At 35.1% G+C, this 25,422-nt stretch overlaps 1 long non-coding RNA gene across 1 annotated transcript in view; it reads left to right on the top strand.

The window, feature by feature from the left end:
* The first annotated feature begins 797 nt into the window (after positions 1-797).
* The window catches only part of LOC120349905, a 59,285-nt gene continuing 34,660 nt past the window's right edge, over positions 798-25,422 (top strand). Inside the window, exons 1-2 of the long non-coding RNA XR_005570502.1 lie at positions 798-1,165; positions 20,118-20,152. This is a non-coding gene — a long non-coding RNA (uncharacterized LOC120349905). The remainder of the gene's footprint in view (positions 1,166-20,117; positions 20,153-25,422) is intronic.

Raw genomic sequence — 25,422 nt, forward strand, 5'->3', positions numbered from 1 at the left:
AATAAAACACCAACAAAACCTTAATCTTTTAAGAATATTATGGCTCCTTTTTTATTCTTTTGCCCGGTTGCACAACAGCCGGTTAAATTTTAACCGTGATTAATTTCACGAGAACCAATCAAGGAAAAGGCATTTTTAAAAAGACGGCTTCTCTGATTGGCATTATTCTTGTGGAATTAATCACGGTCAAAATTTAACCGGCGGTTGTGCAACCGGCACATAGAATAGATGTTCAGATAGATCTGGCGACCTTAATCCAATTCCAATGTTGTGGATAAACGAAAAGTTTACATTTGTAAAAAGCTGCATAAACAAAATTGTTAATAAAGTAAAAAATATTAATAAAGTAAAGAGTAAATCTATATTACGTTTGATCAAAATTAAGCTCTTTATTAATCTGATTAAAACTGATGATGATCTTAATAAGAATAGAGATAGCCTAATATTTACTGTAAAGTTAACATTACATACAGCACAGAATACATTAATGTATGTATTGATCTGTGACTTGGTTACAATACTCTGTAACAGGAATAGTTATAATAAATTAAAGTATCATTAAGTTTTAAACATATTAAAATAATATAAATGTACATGTCTTATGTACCTAATCAATATTCGTTTCTAGTTGGATGTTTTCTAATAATAATATTGTACAACGACCAAGTCCAAAAATTATTTGAAAATTCGCAGACAAAAATGGATGGAGGAAGTGGAGGGAAAACTAGACTGCTGTCTCCCAAGGGAAATTCTAGACTTTTTGTTGGTACTCCTGACTCCAGAGTTTTGTGTTGTCCGAACTTGAACTGTTGAAAACAGAAACAACAAACACAACAGTGAAAACAACACGAAGAATTCGGATTGTGCTTCATGGAAGTGTCTTGAATCGTGATAAGTTTGATGTGAGAGGTTAGACACGCGGCGTTAGTTATTTTTTATTGTTTATTAGTTATGTTCAGCAGAAACTAAGCTAATTTTGTGAATCATAAAATGTGCGGTATTCCCTCATGCTGCTGAACTTTACTAAACTTCATGATTACCTCTACATGTACCTGTTGAATATTATCGTACAATCTGTAAACTAGTGTATTGTGTATATATTGCGAAGTAAGTTACATTGTTTGTGCTAACAAGAGGATTCTTTTCATCTATAATTTTGGAATCGGTGAGCAACATATTTCATATAACATTATTAAAATTTAATCATTTTTATTTACATGAATTTGCTGAGCATAGATGAGATGAACTGACGAAAATTCTGTCTGATCGTCTCTAGCTAATAATACAGTCACGGTCTCACGAGTTTATCCCTGGATCGATTAACCTTGATTGAATGCTTATATGTGCAAGTGCAAGCTTATTTATGCATTATCAAGCATGCATATTATGAGAAATAAAATCTGTAAAGAGTAATAGGAAGCCTCACACCGGACGCTTGCACTTTTGCTGGTTACGTTCAGTGTGAACAGCAACATGCAAGTCATAACGTGTTTCAATGACACTTTTCAAATTTTGTTTTTCGGCTCATGGATGATCTGACGTGCACTCGCACATATTATACGGTACGCGTTCAATGTGAGCACACTCTTATTTTTAAACTTCCACCAGCCCCCACACCAGAAAACTATATGCATCTACTTATTAGATCATATAATCTGATCTTATCATCTAAAGCTAGTTTTCTAGTCAGTCAGAGGTGTAAGCATTTTAACATACAATTATCTACTTTATCGATTGATAGACAAGGATAGCAACACCAATGTCAATCAAATACTGCCATTATAACATGGACCTCACAATAGAGGGGTGTATATTAACATTTGATAAATTTAACCAAATTAAATGACAGCACTAGTTGACATCAATCACAAACAATTCACGTCTAAGTTTGCTAAATTTGGAAAGAATAGAACTAGATTCTATTCGAATAAATTCTGTTCCTATTCTATTAAATTAAACCAAATGCAGTGATTGTTGATGACTTCAAACTTACAATTTGATAGTCGACGACGATTACTTATCTATTGAACAATGAAGAATTATTTCAATCTCAAAAAAATTGCTATTGCTAGTTGATGAACTTTATTATAGTCATTGAACAATATTAATTCAAACATTGATAGCTCTTTCCATGGTTTCTGATCTTGTCATGATCAAAAACGAAGTTTTTATTTTGAAGTAAGTTATATATTTTCATTTTTCCATTTAAAATTTGAACTAGGCTAATGGAAAATAATGTAAGGAAAAGGAAATTTGAACTATGGAAAAAGAAGTAAGTTACCTATATATTTTCATTTAAAATTTGAACTACTGTAATGGAAAATGATGAGAATTTAAATTGTGTAGTAGGCTATCTAGTCTGAATGGTCCCTACCATACCATAATAACCATATTTTCACTCATACTTACAAACTATTTTTTGAAAATTATTATAATACAGTTGGTTTGAGTGCTCCCAATGAAGGGAGTGCAGTGCAGTAGTATGGTTTTCAGATTTCATTGTTTGTGTAGAGTATTGAGAAAGGAGGGTAGAAGAATAGTTTTGGTCTCTATTGTGCACAGCTATTTCTTTGGTATGCTACCCCGTTAGCACTAGAAAGAATTTCCAAGAATCTTTCAATAGCAAATCAAAACAAAAAATGCTTTGTCACGAACTAGATCCTCAATAGATATGTTGTCTGGAAAAGTCAGGGGGGTATTTTTAATATAATGGTAGTATGGTACTCCAAAATATATAGAGACTAGAGCTAAACATGTCAGCCTGATGTTGTTTTTCCTCGTCAAGTTCGATGTCATCCCGAAATTGCATCATCCACCACCCCTCATCTTCCTCTCCCTTTAAATCATCAACCTGTCTAGTCTTCCAGTAGTGCTGAGTCACTCGAATGATGAGCATCGCAAAAAATAAATAGAATCGGTGAGATTGAAGAATCTAATATAATTTGTGGTGAGTTGATTAATTCGTCAATAAAAACTTGAATCCTATGCTATATTGGTTTCGTGATTTTGTGTCCAATCACCGTCTTCTGCCTAATGAAGTTATCGTAAGTTCTTCAACGGGAAGGCGAAAAGTGAATCACCAGATGAGGAGAGTGCAGTAGTGGAGGCCTAATTGATAAGCGGGTGGCCGCTCTGTACTCTACTGCTAGAAAAAGAGCCGCAATCAACTTAGCATCGTCTGTCTCTCTCGCTCATCTCATTTCTTAGTTGGCCGTTTCCCCTCGGCCGTGGGAAGTTGTTGCTCATTTTTAAGGAAAGGAATTCAGCCATCGAGGAACATGGACACCGCAGAGTGCATCGACATCGACATTACCAGTACTTGCTTGAAAACGCTTCCATTCATCAACCACTCAATTTGAACTGGGGGTTTCCAGGGGGACAAATTAGCTCAAAGGACCCTGAAATCATAATAACACTATTGTTGAGATTTTTAATGTTCCGGTAAATCTTTGTCATTGATAATGAAATAATGATTTTATTTATCAGAAAAATTCATAATACAATAATTTGTAATAATACAATACTTCTCTTCTTCTTCTTCTTCTTTTCCTTCCCCTTATGCCGCTAAGCGTCGGGTGCCTCCAGCCATTTCTTATATTGAACTCTATCCTGGGCCATCCTCCTAACGTCTGTCATTGTCTTTCCCTTTCCAACCGCGATACTCGCCACATACTCGCTCCATTCCATCCGTGGTCGTCCCCTGCCTCGACGTCCCTCCGGTCTTGCTTCCATTACCATCCTTGCTTTTCTTTCCTCCCTCATTACAATACATGAATAATACAATACACCAATACTCCCTGTATAATACAATACACCAAATAATAACAATTGAAAATTAATATTAATGAATCCTTCTGATTAAATTACACATATGCAAAGCTTCAAAGCTTGACCGCATATGGGAGTATCTACAAAAATAAAAACAAAACATTTTGATAACAGTACACTGCTAATACAAAAAAAATAATACTACTAAAAATAATAATAATAAAAATAAATGATGACACATTCACTTGATTTTTCCACTAGGCTACCAGCTATATATCATATATGTATAAAAATGTCATCCAATCGCAACATAACAATAATATTCAAGAATTATATCAATATGATAAGGTATACTCTACTGATTACGTCGTCGAATCTCTTCAGTCTCTTCTCTCTATTTTTAATTGAAATGGATTTTCAGCTTTTTGTACTGTAAGCTCATTTTTAGTCAACAGTTTATGTTGACGTCCGTTCGTCGATATTGGAAGTTACTCCAACATACTACTTAGGTGTCTTCGCCACAGTCCATGGATCGGATTTTCTTATTTATTTATTCACAAAAGCAACTTTCTACAAGTAAGATGATGTTATTTAATCTCCATCATGGAGTTACATTATTAGTTTAGTATGAAATGAAAATAATTGATAGAAGCTGTAGGTTCTGTAGGTTCTAGGACCTCTTCCAAGAATTGCAGTCCGAAATGGGATTATGTGCCTTCACTGACCTCACCCAGATTGAACGTTTTTCGTGGGTCGTCTGGTTCCTCTGGTTGTGTCTGTTATCTTATCTGGTTGATTAGAAGAATTTTAGAGAAGAATATTATTTTATTCTCTCCCGTCCACTCCCGCTTCCCACAATGATCCCGCGTCGGTATAGACAAGGCTTGGATTTAAATTGCCTTGGGAGAGCTCGCCTGTCCACTTCCACATCAGTAGAATCGTTTCTCACTCAGCATAATTTCTTATTCAGTCATCGTGTCATCATAAAGATGATAAAGAACAACATTCTTCAGACCACAAGAGATTTTTGTAACTTTTGGACAACTGGTTGGTCAATAAAAGATGGATAACTCACGAGAGCTGTACCTACTGAACAGAGATATAAAAAGAAGAGAGCTACATTGATACTTTGATCGAGTTGATGATTACCGTAAATACTTTAATATTATCGACAGTAGCGAGGCTTCCATTAATTCAACAGTTGCAGATAAAAAACCGGATAGCAGAGAAATCCAGTCGCTTTAATTGGATGTTTTTATTCTCGTCTGTTATTGCCCTAAACCTGTATGTTTTTGACACGTGTTTTCGTTCTACATTTTTTGGGTCTATAAACGAACCCTATTTCATTCGAATTTCCTTTTTCAGATGCGGTCTAATTGAATTATTCAAATGTAGAAAGTTTTAAGAATTTCTCCTTGGGATTTTTTTATGTGGTGATATTCATCTGAATCGAATTTGTGGTGACTATGATCCAACTTTCATTAGGATGGAGTAAAAGGGAAAGGATCTTACTTGTAAAACATAAAAACCCAAGAGCCAATAACTATTTACGGAATTTGTGAAACGAATTTCCGATCAGTCTTCAATTTGTCATATAACAGTATGGTAGTGTTTCAGTACTGAACTTGTGAAACGAATTTCTCATCAGTCTTCAATTTGTCATACAATAAGGCAATGTTTTGAAGTACTCGTAATAGTATTAAAGTAGATTTGGTGATAGTATAATTTTTAAGTACAGTCGGTATGTACAATAAGAATGAATTCAATTAAACGGATCTGAATATACTTTGAAAATAGAAAAATATACTTTGAGTGTATGGCCTTTTGATACTGAACTTATGAAATTGCTTCAGCAATGAAAAATGAGCAATTCACATCTCAATTCAAATTAGTTGTTGAATGACATTTTGGTAAATGTTTGTTTTGTGGTTGGAGATTCGTTTGTTGGATAGTAAGATCATTTGAAATGAGTAGGTCAGTTGCCAAAGTGGGCCTGTTATATGGGATTTGTAAAATATAATAGGCATGAGATCTAGGCTTACAGGATAATAGTTTTCAATAGTGAAATAAAAATAAGCTGAAGGAGTAATTATTTTAAAAAATTCAATCATTCACTTATGATATTTCAATAAGTAATGAAGGTGATAAGAAATTGAATTAAGATGCTGGAAATTGAGATGCTCTGTAATTCCATCTACAAATTGGAAGCGTTCTTTTGAAGTTAGATGTCTCTCGCCGTCTAGATTTTCTGAGACCTCTCAAACGAAATGCAAGTAATGCCACGTATAGACATCAATTTTTATCATTATGCCAACTTTATTCGTTTTATAGTATAGTAGTATGAGAATAGAAAACTTAGGCGAAATAGGTACTTCGTAAACGTTGGTGAGAATAGAAAATGTAATAGGCCTAATATGTAATTTAAAAATATAAACATGAGAGAGGAAGAAATCTCATCCATTAAACGAATCTCCAATATATTTATAACAAGACTTGAATCTTGATACAATAAATTTTTCCTCTATTTTTTAAACTTCTTGAATTGAGTTGTTTGATACATACACTCGTTGATATATGAAAGAGTAATTTACAAAATGTATCATCAATTTCAAACCAACAGAAAACTTCCATTCCTGAAGGTGGTGATGATAAGAACGAGAATATTTGAATTGTCTGTCTTGCTCTAGTAAACAGAGTAATTATACCTATGTGGTAGGCCATAACAATCTATTATTTGTATGAGCGTGAGAGAATCATCACAATAGCCATGGGATGGGATAGTATCTGCCTTGAACTCACTCAGAACCTTATTAACTCTCATTAACATTGCGGAAATCTAGCTTTAAAAGGGTTGGACTGAATCAAATTGCTGTGAAGATCCTATAACTGAGTGCAAAGAACTATTCCATTGTTTTCTTCGTATTATCGGTCGTCTAGAAGGGTGGAAGGGTGGCTGCTTGAGCTTCAAAAATGCTATGAACTTCAAAATCACTTCCTGATCGTTCGGAACCCAATCTGAAACATCTCTAACGAGCGTAGTTACTACGCTCGAACATTGTGTTCGAACTCAATATTGAGATACTGCTCTCATCAATAGAGTTATCTTATCCACTCAATTGGTAATTAAATTAATTCAGTTTTCTCAAAGTGAAGTACAATAAATTGTTGTAGATAAGTTGATCTGGAGACTGAAGAAAATGAATTGATAAGAACAACGATTCCGCTAATATAGATAAAAAGTTGAATTTTCATGATTGAGGCGGATTTGAAAAACAACGGAAATCACATAAAGCTTTCATCCAATTTAGATTCATTAATTGGTCACATTAAACAAAAAGCAGGTCAGAAACGTGGCAACAATTTCCTTGACAATCAAAAACTGGGTTTTGTCAGGAAACTGATTGAAAAAATGGAGCTCTTGCTCACTCATTGCCGTTTGATTCGTTTGAATAGACTAGATCTAGATACTAGAATTTCCAGGATAGAGAAGTATGCTTTAGTGATATCATTCAATTTTTTATTCCATAAGAAATCTACATAATTGTGCAAGTTCTCGTTCTTACATTGTCTAGCAAACATTCTTCAAATGTGGATGAATAAACATCACTATGCATATGAAGTTGCTGTTGAAGTTTATTTGCAAAGTACATGAATAGTTGAATACACTGTACATTGCACATGTAGCTACAATGGCAGTGGTAAATCTCTGCTCATTTCATAGTTCCACGTCTTCCTGGAGTTTTACTTTCTCAACGTTTTCCAAACTCGGATCCATTATTTATGTTACTTATATTACTCTCTTCCACGTCTCATTCAATTTCCTGTACGTGTAAGCGCAAGTCAACATGACATTACAGTACTTTCAAGTAGACCTACATTATTCTCATGTTCTTCTCCCAAAACATGCCATAACCATTTCTTTTTATCAAAAGTAATTAAAAGTACTAACTTATAAACACGTTTATCTTATAGTACTCATTTACAGTAACTACATTACCCTATAACTATATTAGTAACTATAATGGGTAATATTGTTACTGTATATTCATAGAGCTTTTGAGGTCTGAACATGGAAAAACAAAACATACTCTTAAATTATTGTTATTTGAGCATCCACATTAAGACAAAACGAAAATGAAAGTTTCTACCCATATCAATCTGATTTACTCAGTACATATAGCTCTTCATTATTAATCCAGTTCACTCCTTCCTCATGTGGAATTATTATTCAAGCGAATTTAATTGACGGACTTTTCGTCTGTGAGCTTACTAGTCCATAATTCTGTATATACTCGTACTTATCAATTATTCATTAATATCCGTATATAGATTGTTAAGAGTTAAGCCATTGTTTAATTGTGGTTTTAATTGAAGACATTCATTTAGTTGAATCGGAGATTGCGAATGCGGATCGTACAACTTAACAAGATGAACGATAGTTGGAGGAAGTTGGTTGTTCTTCTATCCATGGCTTGGCTAGAAGGTATGTGTACAAAGTCTGTTGTGGAGTGGTCGTTTGATATGAACAAACTTAACATGCACTAATTATAGTGCTGTACAGTCATGAGTCTGTGTGCAAGAAGTTCTTAGGTCTGTGAATCTCAGCCTAGCAAAACATACGGCTGTCATGAGAGCAGCAGTCATTCTGGCTCGATTTATGGGTGCAATCCTATACGGTTCAATTTATCGTATTGGACAAGCTCAACAAATCATCGCATGATTGCGGACCAGAAGCAAGCAATTGATTTGTGTTGTGAACCATATTGTAGTTTTTCTACCTAGTGAATGATGTTCACATTCCGCACAAAGTTGGAAGGGCTTCTTCAATAAGCATTTTAACTCTATCTGTCTCTTTCTCTCTGGACTGGTGCATAAATTATAAGTGAGTGGTTAGTATGGGGAGGAGTTTTATCATGGAATGGAGATTATTCATTCGATTTTACAATAGGATTCTATTCTAATAAAATGGATAGTGGATTATTATCATTGATAATAATACTTGACATATGAAATTCCTCCTTCTACTCCGCCAAACCACAGAGAAAAGATCCTTCCTTCACTGTGGACAAACTACAGTAGGCTAGTATTGAACTCTTATTCCGGTATTATAAGAAAATCGACAATAGTGTTGGAATTTGCTGTATCAAGCATCATACTCCAAACATCTATAATGTTTGATACGTTGATATTCAATCATGCCTAGCAATGATAAACATCTACTTTACGATAATGTTATAATACTGTAGCATTGTGCAGCTTGATGATGACGGTCCTTAAGAATTATGTTCTCTATTCTTTTCCTCTCATATAATTTTTTCAGTAACTCGTACACTGAACAGGTTTTTTAGCACCTTAAATTGAATAGAATTGGCTAATTTGAATGAATAGCATTAGTGTATCCTTGAAAGTCTTAAGTAGAAGCCAAATCCGTCGCCAGAAGGAATACTAAAGAAATGCCATGTTGGCTCATCGGCTGCTAAACTCCTCTTTAAAAAACTGGCGATTTTTGTATACAAGCACGCCGTGTCGTCAGAGTTGTTGGTGCTGCGTGTCCCATTAGGATATTATCAATCAGTCACGGGTTATCATCTCTAATAATCTGTTGGCGGCTTCAAATCATGTTTCCAAGAGATAAGTGAACGAAAAATACCTTCGTACTTGCAGGATCGGCTATCAGTTATTCTCATAAGTATTCAGTAATACAAACATAGAGAAATACCTGGAGACTTTTTCATTAACAACAAATCATAAATACTGTCTTTCGTTTTGTAGGTCATGAATAGGTTTGTTTACATTATATTATACGGTACAGTATATATTATTGGCAGGTATATATTACATTCTATACTCCGTGATTATTGAGATTAAATCAAGTACAGTACTAAGATGACTGATTTCTCATTAATGTTATATCCAAAAATTACTACTTTTTCAACTAAAGGCTCAATTGAAATATTCATAAACATTATCTTGATTGATTCTGTCAAATTCTCGGGATAGAAATAAATTATATTATCAATTCTTAGCATAATTAGTTCTGTTGATTCAGAATTCACTTAATTCTGTTGATTCTCAGCATAATTGTTGTTGATAGCTCTGTTAATTTTCTATTGTTATCTCAGATCGTTGTCAAATCTCAATTACATTAATAATTAATCCCTTTAATTAACTCTTTGCAAATTACATGTTAATTCATGAATGTTAATGATAGCACATGATAAATTATACAGTATAATTGATGAGGGGAATCTATAATTACTGTACAGCGTTGTTTTCTCAATTTTTCCAATCTAGAAACACAGACTAGCGCCCTACGCAATCGGGTTCGTGTTGAGAATTTCAATTTTATGAGGCGAACTTTGAATTGAAACTGTTTTGTAGACAAGACTGATTGTAGGTATCATGGCAGGGCACACCCACGTTTGCACTCGGTAACGGTGCATATTCAAATGATGTGTGCTGAATGCGTTCGGACGAAAGAATGTTTTCGATAATGTAATTCACATCGGGACAGTCACGGTGATCATGAGATCACGATACGGTTGTTGTGGCAGATGTGTGCTCTTCCATTTCCGGTTGGTCATTATTTCACGAGTTGGAGGTGGCTGTTGAGAGGGTGGTTGGTGCTGGTGCACTCTGCACTAGTCGAGTCGAGACGTCGAGTGACGAGAGAGCAGAGGATGCTTGAGGAGCTGTTGACTCTGTGACCATCACCAGCGCCGACAACTGAAGAGCCCTGCTCGAGTCGAGTTGTGTTGAGTTGAGTCTGGGCTAGGCCTTCTTTTTCACTTAATTCAAAGGCATTTTTCAAGTAGTGTTGCTGCTGTACGACACTCACAGCTTCTTGTCACACACATACTAAGGTCTCTATGATCAAAGGCCTGGGAGAAACACTCTTATTTGAAAATATATTACGAAAGCTGTATAACAACCCCTTTCTTTATGTGTTGTTTGAATCTGTTTTTCATCAATTAGCCTTCTGAACGCCATGATAAAATATATTTTCTCGTGTACAAAATAAGAATGCCAAAACTAATGAGCCTCTGGTTTTACAAACGTTATTCTGAAAGCCTTACGGTTTTGACTCTTAAATCATATTGTCAATATTGAGTCTGGTTATATAATTACCAAGTAAATTAATTAGATTTTCTAACTGTTATTTATATATACTGCAGATATTTTTTTATATGTGACTAAATTAGTTCAATAAATCTCAATTCTTCAATTTTAATAGTGTATTCAACTATGTGATGTACATATTTAGTAAAAAATCAGTTTTGGCGAGCGGTTTGACTCAGTGGTCGCGCTGATAAGCTTAGATAAGTTAAGAATCATGCGCCTGCTACTTTCGTTGTAAGGGTCACCGCTTGAGCCAACTCCTCTGAATATGATAAGTTGTAAAATCGCTTTCCGGTGGTTCGGAACCCTCCAAAAACTGATCGTCCATTCATCTCTCATTATCATCAGCCTCATTACCCACTCATAAGCCTAAACCATTACCATTTCACAAGCCTTCCCAAAAGTGTGTGTTCCAGACAAATATAGAATATCAGTCAGTGCTTTTATGTGACTTGTTTTATTCTATCCGTGAGAGTGAAGTATTAATTTTGAGCACTAGAAACAGTCGAGGTAATGAAGTAATATTTCAAAATGAGATTTAAGACAGATATTGTGTTAAGCGCTATGTGTTGAACAGGAGTTCTACTGGTAGCTGACTTCATGGTTTTTACAGCCGTGTCTTCTACAAATTACACCAAATTGTTCTTAATCTGAAATAGACACCAATTTGTATGCTGCTCAGCCATAATTTATGCTGCGCTAAGTAGTCTTGTCCTTGTCTTAGTCCATTTCTTTCACATCTCTCATTTCAGCTACCTGCTACCCTCTCATATGGAGGAGGATTTGTGATGGCTGATGGGTGTCTGAAGTGTTTAGAGAGATTCTATTTTTTCGTGTTGTATACTAAAACCAAAAATGTGTGTGAAAGTTGACCATTTTATGGCGTTGGCCTTCATATGGATTGCTTTTAAACTTAGTCGTATTTCCCCAATAATCCGTTCATATTAAATTTCTTAATAATCCTTCTGCTTTAAAAATTAATAACAGACATTCATTTGAAATTCTTTATCATCTTGACTGTACTACAGTGTATAATACAGTGAATTGAGCTCTATAGAGCAGAAAAAATGTCAAGGCAAAAATATTGTCAATGTTAGATGTCTGCGCAGATTTTCAGTGCATTGGTCACTTGCAGGCTGCCATAAATTACTGGGAAATTGAAACCTTTTGCGGTTTTAAGCCTCTCGTCCTGTGCAAACCGGTTTCTTATTAGCATTTTAACACACGACTGTCGCTGTTTAGCTGAGTTCTTCGCCAGCTGCTTTTCTGAAATGGATCTGCTAAAGAAATTTGCTCTTGAATCGGCATCGGCACTCCCTCCTCATCCCCAACGCTCTACGACTCAATCCCACGGCAAATGCATACGAATATCATTCAAGTGCCCATCACCCCTCACAGACTTGTCGTAGGTAAAAACGGGATTTACCAAAGTCAAGATTGTAGAAGTATTGTTTGTATACAGGATGCATGAATCTCAAATACAAATTGCACCAACCTCCTAATAAACCTTTAAATAAAGTGTTGTAGTATTATTATTGTTATAAGTTATTATGAATGTAAAGAGCATGAGTTTTTGGAAAGAGAATAGCATGAATTGGAAAAATGGTTTCTATATTGGACTCAATTCTTAATCATGCTCATTACTTATGAAAACATTTTGATGGCCTATCGCATAATGATTTCAGTGAATGTATTCAATGAAACCAATACATTATTCAAACAATGCAGTTGGTATGAAGATTTTGACGTATTAAGACAATAAAGTATTCATTTATAAAGTCATTAGTCATCTTCTCAAAATATTAAAATGTTCTCTATCTGACTCAATTTTTCTTTCCTCTTCTTCCTTATTGTTTCCAGTCCATATTTTTCCTGATCATTGACATTCCAATCACAATTCAAATTTCTCTCTAAAGTTATTTCGACTTGAAAGATGGAAAACAATGAAAAATTGGAAAGGGAATTAGTTTCAAAGGTAAAGACCACAAATCTCTGATCAATGAAATCGTTTTCCAACCTTTTCCAATCTTTGTTGGACAAACTGTCTTGTACATCTGATCATCCCTACTCAGCATTGTGATGAACCATGACCTCCTATATACTGCAGGTAGTATATAGGAAGTCCTGCATGAACTGTTGTTCAAATTTTGCAATCCAAGTTGGTGCAACTACAGAGAAGGAAAATATTGTTGTATAACCCAGCATGATAGTAATGTGATGCCACAGTTTTGTATGCCAATATTATGTTCAGGTTTAGTGTGATCTATCATGTCTTATTATATCTGTTTGTCTTATCTGTCTTATAACTCCTTTTATAAAATGTTGTAGGTTACACTTCAATTAACTATGTTGATCTGTAGCTGCAAGCTGAGAGACAATCAGATTCCCTTTTCGTATCACCTTTCACTTGTGTGTGTGTGTGTGTTTGTTGAGGGTGTTTGTTGAATTCCAGAACTGCTTTTGAGTCGGTTATTTACAATGTGTCACTCCCACGACCCTCATTTAATTAGCAGCTTCTTTAGCGACGAATGCAAGTGGAGAGTCGAGTCCCTCCTCCCTTGTCATCACTCGCTCTTCTTCTTCTCATCGACCTCTGACCTCACACCTCACTCTTCCCTCCTATTCACTCATCTCCTCGTTCTATTCATTCTGTCTTGTCATTGGGCATCTTGCACACAATAATGTAAGCTGTGTGATGAAGGTGGCAAAGCCATTCGGTGTGGAGTTGGCTCACGACTCCAAGCAAATCATCACTATTATCTCAACTCGCAAGTCTTATTCATTTTCAAAGTCTTCCCTCTCATTCCCAGTGTCATTTCGTCATTTGGAGTTGGAGTGCTTCACTTATTTCCCCTTTAGCTGATATCTCAGTTTCCTCATTTAACTGTTAGATGAGTGAAAATAAACTGTACTTTCAAACAATGTTTTGTTTTATATCCCAGTCAACAAGTCGTTATACTAAAATTCTACTTATCTGAAATGTAATCTCTTATTATATACCTCATTATGTAATCTCTTCAGAATATCCAGAGTTTTTGTTGTGGAAACTTTAGAAAATTTTTTAATGATTGGAAAATATTTAGATTATAAATTGTTGCGATCAGAATATCGCAATTACTAAAATGCGATATTCTGATCGCAACAACTGTTTTGATATCTCAGCTATTGTATTATTATTATTTTTCAATCATTGATCTGAAATTGCCAGTAGCTTAACATGAAAACGTGTTAATCTAGATATTTCTATTTTTGTGCTATTTCATTCAATAATCCTCACATTTTTCCTGTCAGTAGTTACTCCTTCAAAAATCTTCAACTAAATATCGATTAGATCGATTATAAAAGAATTATGAATTTCACAAAAGAATGGTTTTTTCTCATTCATTACTGAAATATTTATCTTCACTCTCTATTCCAGACACTAGACTTCTCATTCTATTCCATGGTTGTTTACCTTTCAAAGTCAAGAATGTCATTCCTGAGGTAATTCCACTATAAAAAGAGCACCTGAAGTGATTGAACTTTTTCAGTCGACTAGTTATAATTGTCATTGAGCGATAGAGCAGAGGCTGGTGCTGGTGACTGAACTTGCAAGTTGCTGCAGCTCAAGACGTGCATAGGGCATACTCACTCGAGTTTCTTATAGGTAGAGTATAAATAGTAGTTGTACAGAGTTCCGCGTCCTGCCTATACCTGTGATAGAACTGTGAAAAAGTTATAATAACCGGTTTGGATGGTGGTCGTGGTGGCTGTGATAGTGGTATCTTTCCCTCTTCTTCAGTGGAGATTTCGTCTCACTTCTCTGCAAGAGGAATAGTGTGCTTGAGTGGATCTGGATGCTGCTGCACCTGGAGATTCCCCGATTCCTGTCCCCTGTCCCCGGTCTCCGCTTGTCCGTTTTCCAAGCCCGACTATACATCACGGCCATTATACTTTATACTCTGCTCTCCGTACGTAGGCTACTTTTACCGTCAGTTGCCTGGACCCGGCTCTTCGGTCGGCTAACTGCCGCATTAAAAATAACTCTATCCGCTTCAATCGTAACAATTATTATAAAACATTCTGTTCATCATCACTTTCTATTAAGCTGGAATTAAATCTCGGTACGCACTTGAAGATAGCTCATTAATGAAAGTGCTCATTACTGACGACGATCTGAGGTAAAAGATTCTAGATTGTACATCTTTACATAACTGGCTCAAACGACTAACCTTGTAGAGTTCCACTAAAAAAATCCGTATTGAATTTTCTTTAGATTTCCTTATAAGTTATAAGACTATTAAGACTATAAGACTTATTAGTATATGACTTGTGCGTGGGTGAGTTATATCATAGAGAAAAGATAGCATAATAATATATTCCATGGTATAGGGCGTTTATGTTCCAAATTTTACTGTTAACTGAAGCCTATAGTTCATTTTCTTGAAGGTTTGGGATGCTGATAGTCTCTCATACTTTTCCGTTCTTACACTCTCACCCGGCCAAAATAGTAATAATAGACAGTTGTCGACAGTAATCGACTTTAGTTAACAAAAATCGACTTGAAATTTGAATTATAAACGACCTATACCATGGAATATCTTATGCTATCTTTCATCTTTTGCTGTATTACGATACAAACTAAATGCACTGGAACCGAACGCATCATTGGTGCAGTGATAGCAGACTGAATCTAGACCACTATAGGCTTTGCAAGCTATTCATTCCATTCTACAACTAATGTTTCATGCATTATATTATCTACTTCTGAGATTACAATATCGGGATATATTCTAAGATAATTTAATTATTTAGTGGTTGATACCAATAAATACATCTTTTAAAAAGTAATACTTAATTATACTGTGGACTTGAAAAATAAATTGTTAAGCTTTCATCTAAAATTCTCTAATTTTGAAGAGTTTTTAAATAAGACTATTTTAAAGGGAATATTTCCTATTGAAATACTTACCACTCTATTTCAGAGGCTTATGAATTTTCAAGACTCATTAGAGTTGAGAGAGCTGAGCTCCGATATTATAATAGATTATACTAAATTCGAGTATTTGGTATCATAACAAAATCATTATAATCGGTAGTATAACCTAAACCTCATGTGTTACTTTGATTTACACTAGTTTTGATTTTGAGCACTGAAGTAAGTGCGTAATGAAGTAAGTGCGTAGTTTAAATAATGTCGATTTCGGGCAATGAGGATCCTCCGATTTCAGTATTCTCCCAATTTCCCGCTGCAGTTCATCTCTTGAGCTCCATCCACTCTATTATAACACAAGCATATAATCAAGTCACATTAAAAGAAAAAAGTAATACTCTAAAATTCCATTTAAAAATATTGCATGTTTTCATCCCAACAACATTTTCCATATTCAAAGTGCCGACTCCACTTACAAGTATCGTCCAAGTATCATTAAGAGCAGAGGAGCTCTCCCAACACGTATAAACATTGTATTTTGTATGAGGCCTTGCTCCTAGCATACATGAAGGTACCAACGAAAGAGTTGTTAGTTTTCAGAACAAAAGAAGCCAATTGCTGCCAGATTCCATAGTGAGCGCGGTTTTTGTTTTGTCCATTGTTAATGTCAGGATGCTGTACTTGTTCAAGTGTCTGGTTCTCTGCAAGACGATTGAGGAGCATTTCGTGCAAAGGCTTTTCTGAAGTAATAATACCTTCGCGTTTTTACAATTCTCACAGTATTCAGTAATTCATTTAGTCAATTATTTAGAACCATCCACTGATCACAGACCAGAGTTATCCATTCATATTCGAAGTCACTATATTTTTTATATATTTTTTCATTTTCTTGCATACTTATAGTCTATTCTCGAGAATATTGTGGGAAACATTGTCTGCAAGTATGTCTTGTTTCATGGGAAATCATCTGATAATAGCCGCAGCGTCTGTTCTAGATCATTATCGTCGGTGATCACCTGGAGTCCCATTCAATTGTCACACCTTGGCGCGCCATTTTTGTGAGACTGTTATTTACTGCTTGTTTATTTTCTAAAGAATTTGGCGCAAAATCGAATCTACGGTAACGAATCTATCTCCAAGTATTACTTAGTAGGCCAGCTACTATTTCATGTCAGTGAATTGGTTCACAACTCATTCGTTCAAGTTGGTTGGTTAGTAGATGGCCTGGGTATGAGATCCGAACCAAACTAACAAAAACATTGCTGTATGGAAAGAAAGCGTTTTACTCCTCTTGTATCAACATTTATTCAATGAAATCTCAATCATTCAATAATTATTGTTTCTATGATGTATTATTATATGTATTTTTGTATTTATACATGTATTCATTGCGTATTATCTAACAAGTCTTCTGTTTTCCTAATAACTAAATTTACATCATATTGAATATTCCGGTTCATCTTTTTTGTATTCAAAATTACTTCATGTCAATTCCTTGAAAATACAGCTAATTATTCTCTCCGATAGCTGGTTCAACACTTCTCAAAGGATGTTTCAGAGTTCTAGAGGTAATTGATTCACCTCATTTATAGTGAAGCCATTTCATGACATGGGTAATGGATTAGCAGCTACCAGCTAACTCTACTTTACAGCTCTATCCCGTTATTGTATTAAACAGCATATTACAGTACATTCGATCGATGAGACTTCTGAACTCATTAGTTCAGAAGGGAACGGTTTTCATGTTAGATCCGTAAATGCATTATTCAGTATTGTCATGATAAGTACAGTCAGAGATAATACGCTAAAAAACAAATTAATATTTAAAAAATGGTAAGCAATCGGTTAAAGCCATAGAACTTTACCATCTGAACTATGGTTTCAGCACTATGTATCCATGCGTAAGAATGCTACAAATCAATCAGTGTCTGTATACCAATGCATATTCAGTGCCAATCCCTTGAAAATACTCCTGATGCATCTTACTAGCGAAGCTGAATATTATGTGGTCAGTAGATGAGCATGGGCGCAAAGGAGAATGGAGTAGAAGATTGGATGAGGTTTTTTAGTGGAGATGCAAAACGATGGAGACGTGAAGAGAAGTAATTTTGTGCCAATAAAAAAATAGGAGTGATGAAAAGAAGAAGTGGTCACGTATTTTCCATCTCTCTCATTTTGCTGGCCATCTCCTCGAAAAATGAACCTGTTGTCAGCTATTATTGATCCAATCTCATTTTATAATCCATCAGTGAAGACATCCATTTCAGTGATTAAGAGCCTGTAATACGCCAAAGGCTTGATTCAGTAAATTGATTTTTATTCTTCGACCGGCGACGACCACCCGCTCTTGAGCGTTGTCTCTTATCAAGGTTATTGATCTATATTACCTAAAAAGCGAAAGCAAGCAAACCTTTGTAACTTTTTTCTTCTAGGATTATCCAAAGAGTATAGAATCTATTAAAAGTTCGTTCATTGTTACAATGTTGCTACATTCTGGGAATTTCACCCGCCAATGTAATATTACTGTAGGATACGTTGTTACATTGCTGCAATGTAATGTTACATTGTCTCGTACTCTCTGGGATTTCTACCCATCAAAAAAGATTTAAAACTCTTCTTGTGTATTTAAGAAAATTTAAGTAGTTCTTAGTTCATTAAAGGCACATATTTTCGTTTCTCTGTGACCAACTTTTCAAATTCGATCCAAGTTAGAGGCTATTTGGAAGCTGTAACCTGCTCCCAGAACAATCATTACTGCCATCAAATTTTCAAATATTGGACTGCTCCCGAATCCCCTTTTTTTAAACAAAAACACAACCTGTTGAGCCCTATAATTATTATAATATTACTTCTATGCTTCAGATTTTTTGTCAGAGTGATAGATCCTACTGCTTTGCCGCAATATGCCCAATGTCATTTCCTATAAGTGAACTAACACTTTTAGCTAATATTGAAGCTAAGGAATGAATACATTCTTATCTTCATTCAATTTTCACTCGAACATACCGAAATTATTTAATGGACCGTCACGAGTTTTCCTCCCATGAAAAACCAATTGATGATGTGCGCTAATAACAAAAAGTGAGAATTCGTGATAGAAAAGAAAAGTCGTCGTTTTGAAGCGTCTAATCGAAGTGTGGTATCATTGGAAGCATGGTCAGTAGTGGGCAATTATCTGTTGATTACAGACTTGTCAGTGACGGGCTGGCCACTGCGATGGCGCGAAAATAAGACAGTAGGTGAATCTTGAGGTAACGAATCAGCACGCCATGGTCACTCAGATGCAATCCTTGTTTCGAATTGCTCTGATCGCTGGCTGCTTTTAACCTACTTCAGCAGAGACCAGAGAGCAGCGGGTTCAGCCTCTTCTGCCCACTCGTTACCTTATTCCAGATAATAATACCCGTCGCCGCCACACACTCACTCTCCGATTAGAAACTAAACTTTCGATTCGAGGATTGCAGGCAGCTTTTCACACAAATAATTGGTTCTCAATCCAGGTTCTGATGTTAGCTGCAGGTGTCAACCAGCCACAGGATTACCATAAATCGTCTTTACAACCTTGAGATTAATTATTATTCTCACTTTCGGGTCCAGCTTAGCTTGTCAATTCCACTCAAGTTGTATTTCAACTTGTATTTTCGATTCATTCTGTCATCATTCCAATTCATATCCAAATTTGTTTTGGATCCACTAAAAAAAAAATTAAAACGGTTGTGACATATTATGAGCAGCTATTTATTTTGTCATTGGCATTCATTTTAATTTCAGTTATCCATTGATTTCTGTGTATTATAAGCGTACAAATTGAAAGTTGTTGGGAGGTTGCCTTGTGTCCATGGCTTTCAATCTCCCATGTGAAAAATTCCTATAAGTGAGGAAACTTGAAACATTGGAAGTAATTTTTGAGCAATACACCAAGACTGTTATTGTTGCTGCTATTGCCTATATTTGAAAATAAGCGTATGAATGAACGAAAAATTTCAAAGTGTATAACTTTAATTTATGTTTTAAAATAATGAATTCTATAATGAACAAGGCTCTTGTGAAGTTGATTAAATTGATCTAATATCTACCTGATTCAATCTATCTACCCGAGAAGTGCAAACTGCAACTACTCAATACATGTATTATTATATATCTAGGATTTTATTCAAATCGTTTGTTGCGTAATTTGTCTATAGACCTAAATACTAACATTTCGAACAGAAATCAATGCAAATACTGTATTATAAGTTTTTAGATAATTATTGTAGTTGATTTTGTCCTATTGATCAAATCTTGAATCCATCAATAAGTTTGATTGTTTTTCTTTCAGTTTGCTGTTCTATGAATGCACGCCTGATTTATTTGGTGTGTACTGATAATATATTATATAATGGAAAAAATAATAAAAACAATATAAAAACTTGTAGTACCCTAATTTTTATATTGTTTTTATTAATTTGAACAAATGTAGCTCATATAAGTGAAGTGATTTTATTCTAATGAAACTAGTAGGAAAAGGTAAACAAGATTCGAACACCACTTTCCTTGTATGGAAATGAGCCAATCAGAAATAACATAATTGCTGTGGTCAAGTTTGTGATGTACAATTTGCTATTCATCAATGTAAGTGGAACGCCGTATGTCAGTTGGCGTTTGAAAAATGCTGGGTAATTTCAAGTGGAGCTCGTGTGAGTGTGTTTGATGGAAAAAATAGTGTTTGGTAACCCACTTCTCCCGATCAAGTTGCACAAGTGGGCATTGTTGCTTTTTTCTCGACTTTTTCATGTTTGGTGGGTGTTTAAAACGACGGAAGAGACGCGGAACTGGTTTGTGCTCTCGTGATGAACCTCGCCCTCACTTGGCTCGGACATGGGCTCGTTGCTCAGGCTCGGTTTCGTGTGATTACCATCAGCTTTTACAACTCATATACTGTATCTTGGAATATGCTTCTTTTTTCTAATGGCTAAATATTTTAGGAGTGTGTGGAATGTGTGGAGTGTGGAACACATTCCTCAGCGCATAAAACCTCGCTTGATATAAAGATAGTTATGAAGTATTGCCTAAATTACTGATATCAACCAATGAATGATAAATAGCAGCAATGTTAGCGGTGAAGTGGAAGTAAAGTTTATGCAAATGTGTCCTTTCATAATTTACATCAAAATCTAGATTTGATGGCACGTGTTTTTAAGACTGATAATCTGTTCTTCAGTTTTAAATATTTACTAGTGAGTAGTGAATCAAATAATACTGTTATTGATTATAATATTGTCTTCTCAATGTATGACACTTTCTTCTTAATAATTGTGTTGAGTTTTGAGACCAATCGTTCTATCGAGTTTATTGATAATCGTTTTGGAAAAAATGTGAGATTGATATCTGTCTTATGCTGCGGACTTCTTCTCGCATATGATGTCAGGGCATTGAATTCCTGTATGAGAAATGATTAAATTCACCAAAATCACTTTTCCATGTAATCTCAGTAGGACGTTCTACCATAATATAATGGACTGGCAAACTGTTTAGGATGGTTGGTTCTGATTATGCTGTATATTAAGCTATTGTGGCCCCGGTGCAGACCGGTATTTGGAGAACAGCGGTTTCGAGATGGCACTCTGTTATTATAGTAGTAATATGTGGTAGTAACAGAAGATAGAAGAGATCTCCAGTGTACGTTATGCCCACGGTCCTTCGCTGAATCAGAAAATATTGCTGTTTGTTCAGTATAAATAACTCTAATTATACCCCTTTGATAGTATTGAACTTTTTCATCCTACGCTTGCCTGTATTCTTCCAAGGCATCGAAATTCTATACCAAGTCGATGTCTACAATATGCTAACAGCCCAATATTTTCGACGCGAAATTACTGTCTCATTCAATTACGGCTCGATTACCATACTAAATTCCTATCCCCTTTCATCATTCTTCTCAATTTATATCTTCTCAGGTAGCCGTACATCATAATTCCAAAAGAACTGCTTCATCATTTCTGTTTTGCCAGTCAACATCTCTTCACTTAACATAATGTGAAATATGTGACTGTGCTGGTCCTAGCTTTCTGCATCTATTAGCATTTATCAGTGATAATAATTCACACGATAGCGAAAATCAACAACATAATTCAGCGGACATCAAATTACGTACTGTAACCTATGTTCGTAAATAAATAATCACAAAATAATCACATCTCCAAATAATCAAACTCCAGTTCCAAGTTTATAGCAATATATGTACTTGCTAGTACATATAAACTTTATAACGTTTCTAGCATCATACCAAGGATTTTGATATATAAATCTCCAGGTCTACAACAATCTGTGAAGTTGCCTTCGTCGAGTCATCAAGTCTGTTTTCATTACATTTTATTTCGTGTTGTACAATGATCACTGATATATTTAACGAAATATAATATTTTTAAGAGATTTCTATTAAAATATCCTTAGAGAAAACTCAAAAAGTTTCATCATCAATCATGAATTAGTGTATGATTTTACAATAAAAAATAAAATTCATTTTCTTTTATTACTCCAGCACAAAAAGTTTGAAGAAATTTAGGTACAAGAAGCTTATTGTGAATCAATCCCGGCTGCCTAAAAAGCATTCGTTAGGTCATGTCAGAGGCCCTGAAATTGATCAGTTGTGACCTGAAATCTCTGACACCAGACCTGAGCCAGCCAGGTCACTCGATATTATTATTAGAGAAGCTTATGTTGGCATTTCTCAGGAGAAAATAAAAGCACATTTTCTTGTAATTGTTTCCGATTGAAATGGACATGAGGAACATCTACAAAGACATTTGTAGGAAGATGTTTACATGTTGTAACTGACGTATAAGCTATTTAGTAAAACTCGAAATTTTCAGGTAACTTCTCGAAAATCTTTGCTTTTTCAAAGAGTACTAGGACAGTATATTAGTTGAGATTTGTATCTTTGGGATGTTAATCAACTGTTGAGATTAGTTTGATACCATTGTATTTTTTGCTGGCGATTTATTCATTTATTTTTTGTTCACAATAGTTGAAAACATTAGACGTCCATTAAATATTCTTGTGCTCAGAATTCAATTTCCCTCAGCGATTCATATTTTCTAAGAAGGTATTGGTCGAATGCAGCAGAAAAACCATCATCTTGGTGAAATGGTTTTTCAATGTAGATTAGAAATCATCACTCTGCTCGGTCAATTTGCTCAAATTACATATTATTAAGCAGAAAGGTGGAAGGCACTATAAACGTAGTCGATTTTCTCATCTTATTGATAGAGTATGCACTTGGAGCGTTTACTGCCCATTCAGGTGCTGAAGTGGGATGATGCATTCTGAAAATATGGTCGCATTATCTTAGCTTTGCGTTTGTAACACTACCACCTTCCCCCGCCCCACACACAACCATCATCATTACTATTATACAGAACCTATATAATACCTCCAGCAATAACGGTCGACTTGGCTTTTGGCTCGAATAATTTGCCTACTGTTCAACCATGCTTCTTTGTTATCGGTTTCCATGCGAATTGACCACTCTAATTCCTGTCAAATAAACTGATTCTTTTGTCGACAGGCATGCTTATCGGTCTGAAATTTATCGTTTTGTCCGCCAACTCAACTGGAACAGCTACCAACCTGCAGTTGGCTTCTGTGATTGAGATTTAACTACCGTACTACATACTAACTATAGAGGCGTTGCCTCCATATTTCAACCTTGGATATCAGATGTATGGTAGTTGTTATTTATTATAAGTTTGATAATCATGAGGCAGTATTCTTAGAAAATATTCAACTCAAAAATGCTTTCTGTGATGGATTTGAATGGATTGAAAACTAATTCAAGTGTTGAAAATAACAATAAAATTTGTATTAATCTGTAAAACTAAAGAAACAGAAAATGATGAAATAATTTTTAAACTCACTGACAACATTAGATGTCCATTAAAAATTCTTGTGCTCAGAATTCAATTTCCCTCAGCGATTCATATTTTCCAAGAAGGCATTGGTCGAATGCAGCAGAAAAACCATCATCTTGGTGAAAGGTTTTACACTAAAAACCTTTTCCTATATATTTCAATGGTATCCATTGTACCTACTTGAGATAAATGACTATTCCAAATAACCTTCTGTGAAATACTCGATATGTATACTATTTGTGATGGAGATTGATGATGGAAGATTGGGAGATTGTTATGAATTGAGCAATAGATAAAGATATGTATAATGTCTTAAATATGTTATTTAAAGCTTTGTAGTTTTTTTTCTCTTCTTGTTGCTTCTTTTTCCTTTTCGTATACTTTTAGTGTACTGTTATATATCTAAACTTATGAACTTTGAAAACGTTAGTGATTTCTTATTTCACTTAATAATATGTGCGGATAAAAACTATCCTTTACAATACCTCTGTCATTCCATTTTCCATCAATTACATAAGGAGAGAACAGTAGAAACTAAGAAACCTATTTCTACGTGAATGTCTTCGTCTCCCATTGATGAAAGTAATAAGTGTGGAAACTTTCTGTAGTGGGAAATAATTATGAAGAGAACAGATATGGCGCGGCCAGAGAAAAGGATGTTTCCAATGGGAGGCATTATCATTTTATGTTGTGTCGATGTTGTTTGTCTTGTTGATAATTTAAACCCCCGGACACATCAAAGAGAAAAGTAATGGTTTGAAAAGAGAAAGCTGTCTGATAATGGAGGAAGAAAAGCAAAACAACATGCACTGTTAACATTCCAGACTCTATAGAAAATCTGTGTACTAAGTGAAGTACCCACTTGTAGAAAGAGGAACAAGCTGCACAAGCTGAGGCAATGCTATGCTTAGCAAGTATCACAGGATATTATATTAATTATTTCACGAAAACATTAAATTAGGATTCAATACATTTGTTACAATAGTGTTTCTATATACTGTAATATAGAAACACTATTGTAACAAATGGGAAATTTCATTATTGCTTTGAGTATAGAGTATTTCTCAAAATATAGAATGTTATTACATGTTGAGTTACTATTAATATACAAGTAAAACTATTGGTTCAGTTACAATATCCTTCAAAATTGTTATTTGTTCGAAATTCTCGTTTTTAAAAGTGATACGGTATTGTTGGTGGATGTTGGATTGCAGTTTTTGTTGCAGCTACAGCAGGAGACGTGCCTGATTGGTTCTGGCCTCATCGAATAATATGTGACGAGCACTACAGTTGTTGCAATGATTAAAACGGTACCCAACCCTGCCTTCGTGCAACGGCGTGCAACATCTTCAATAACTAACTAGACAAATTTTCGTTCTCACAAATCGATTCGTCTCATGAAACAGCGTTGAATCATTTTCCAGCCGATGGGATCTAGCCTACCAATTTCAGAGTTCATCTTCTCGGTTCATATCTGGTCTTGTCCGCGACCACGCCATATTCCGAGCAAATTGAACCGCAAATCACGTTACGACTGAAAAGATTCTCGTTTTTACTATCTAAAATTGCATTTGGAAGCATGCTTAGACTCATCCGATTGCTCATATTGAAAGTGAATTCCATCGGGATAAGGTCTTCTCGTGGCATGATGCTCGATGGGTTTAATATTTACGTAATGTTCGATTATGATGATGCATTGATTCGATTGCTTTCAACGTTCATGAAACACACGAG

The sequence above is a fragment of the Nilaparvata lugens genome, chromosome 1 (genome assembly GCF_014356525.2).
Source record: "Nilaparvata lugens isolate BPH chromosome 1, ASM1435652v1, whole genome shotgun sequence".
NCBI lineage: Eukaryota > Metazoa > Arthropoda > Insecta > Hemiptera > Delphacidae > Nilaparvata > Nilaparvata lugens.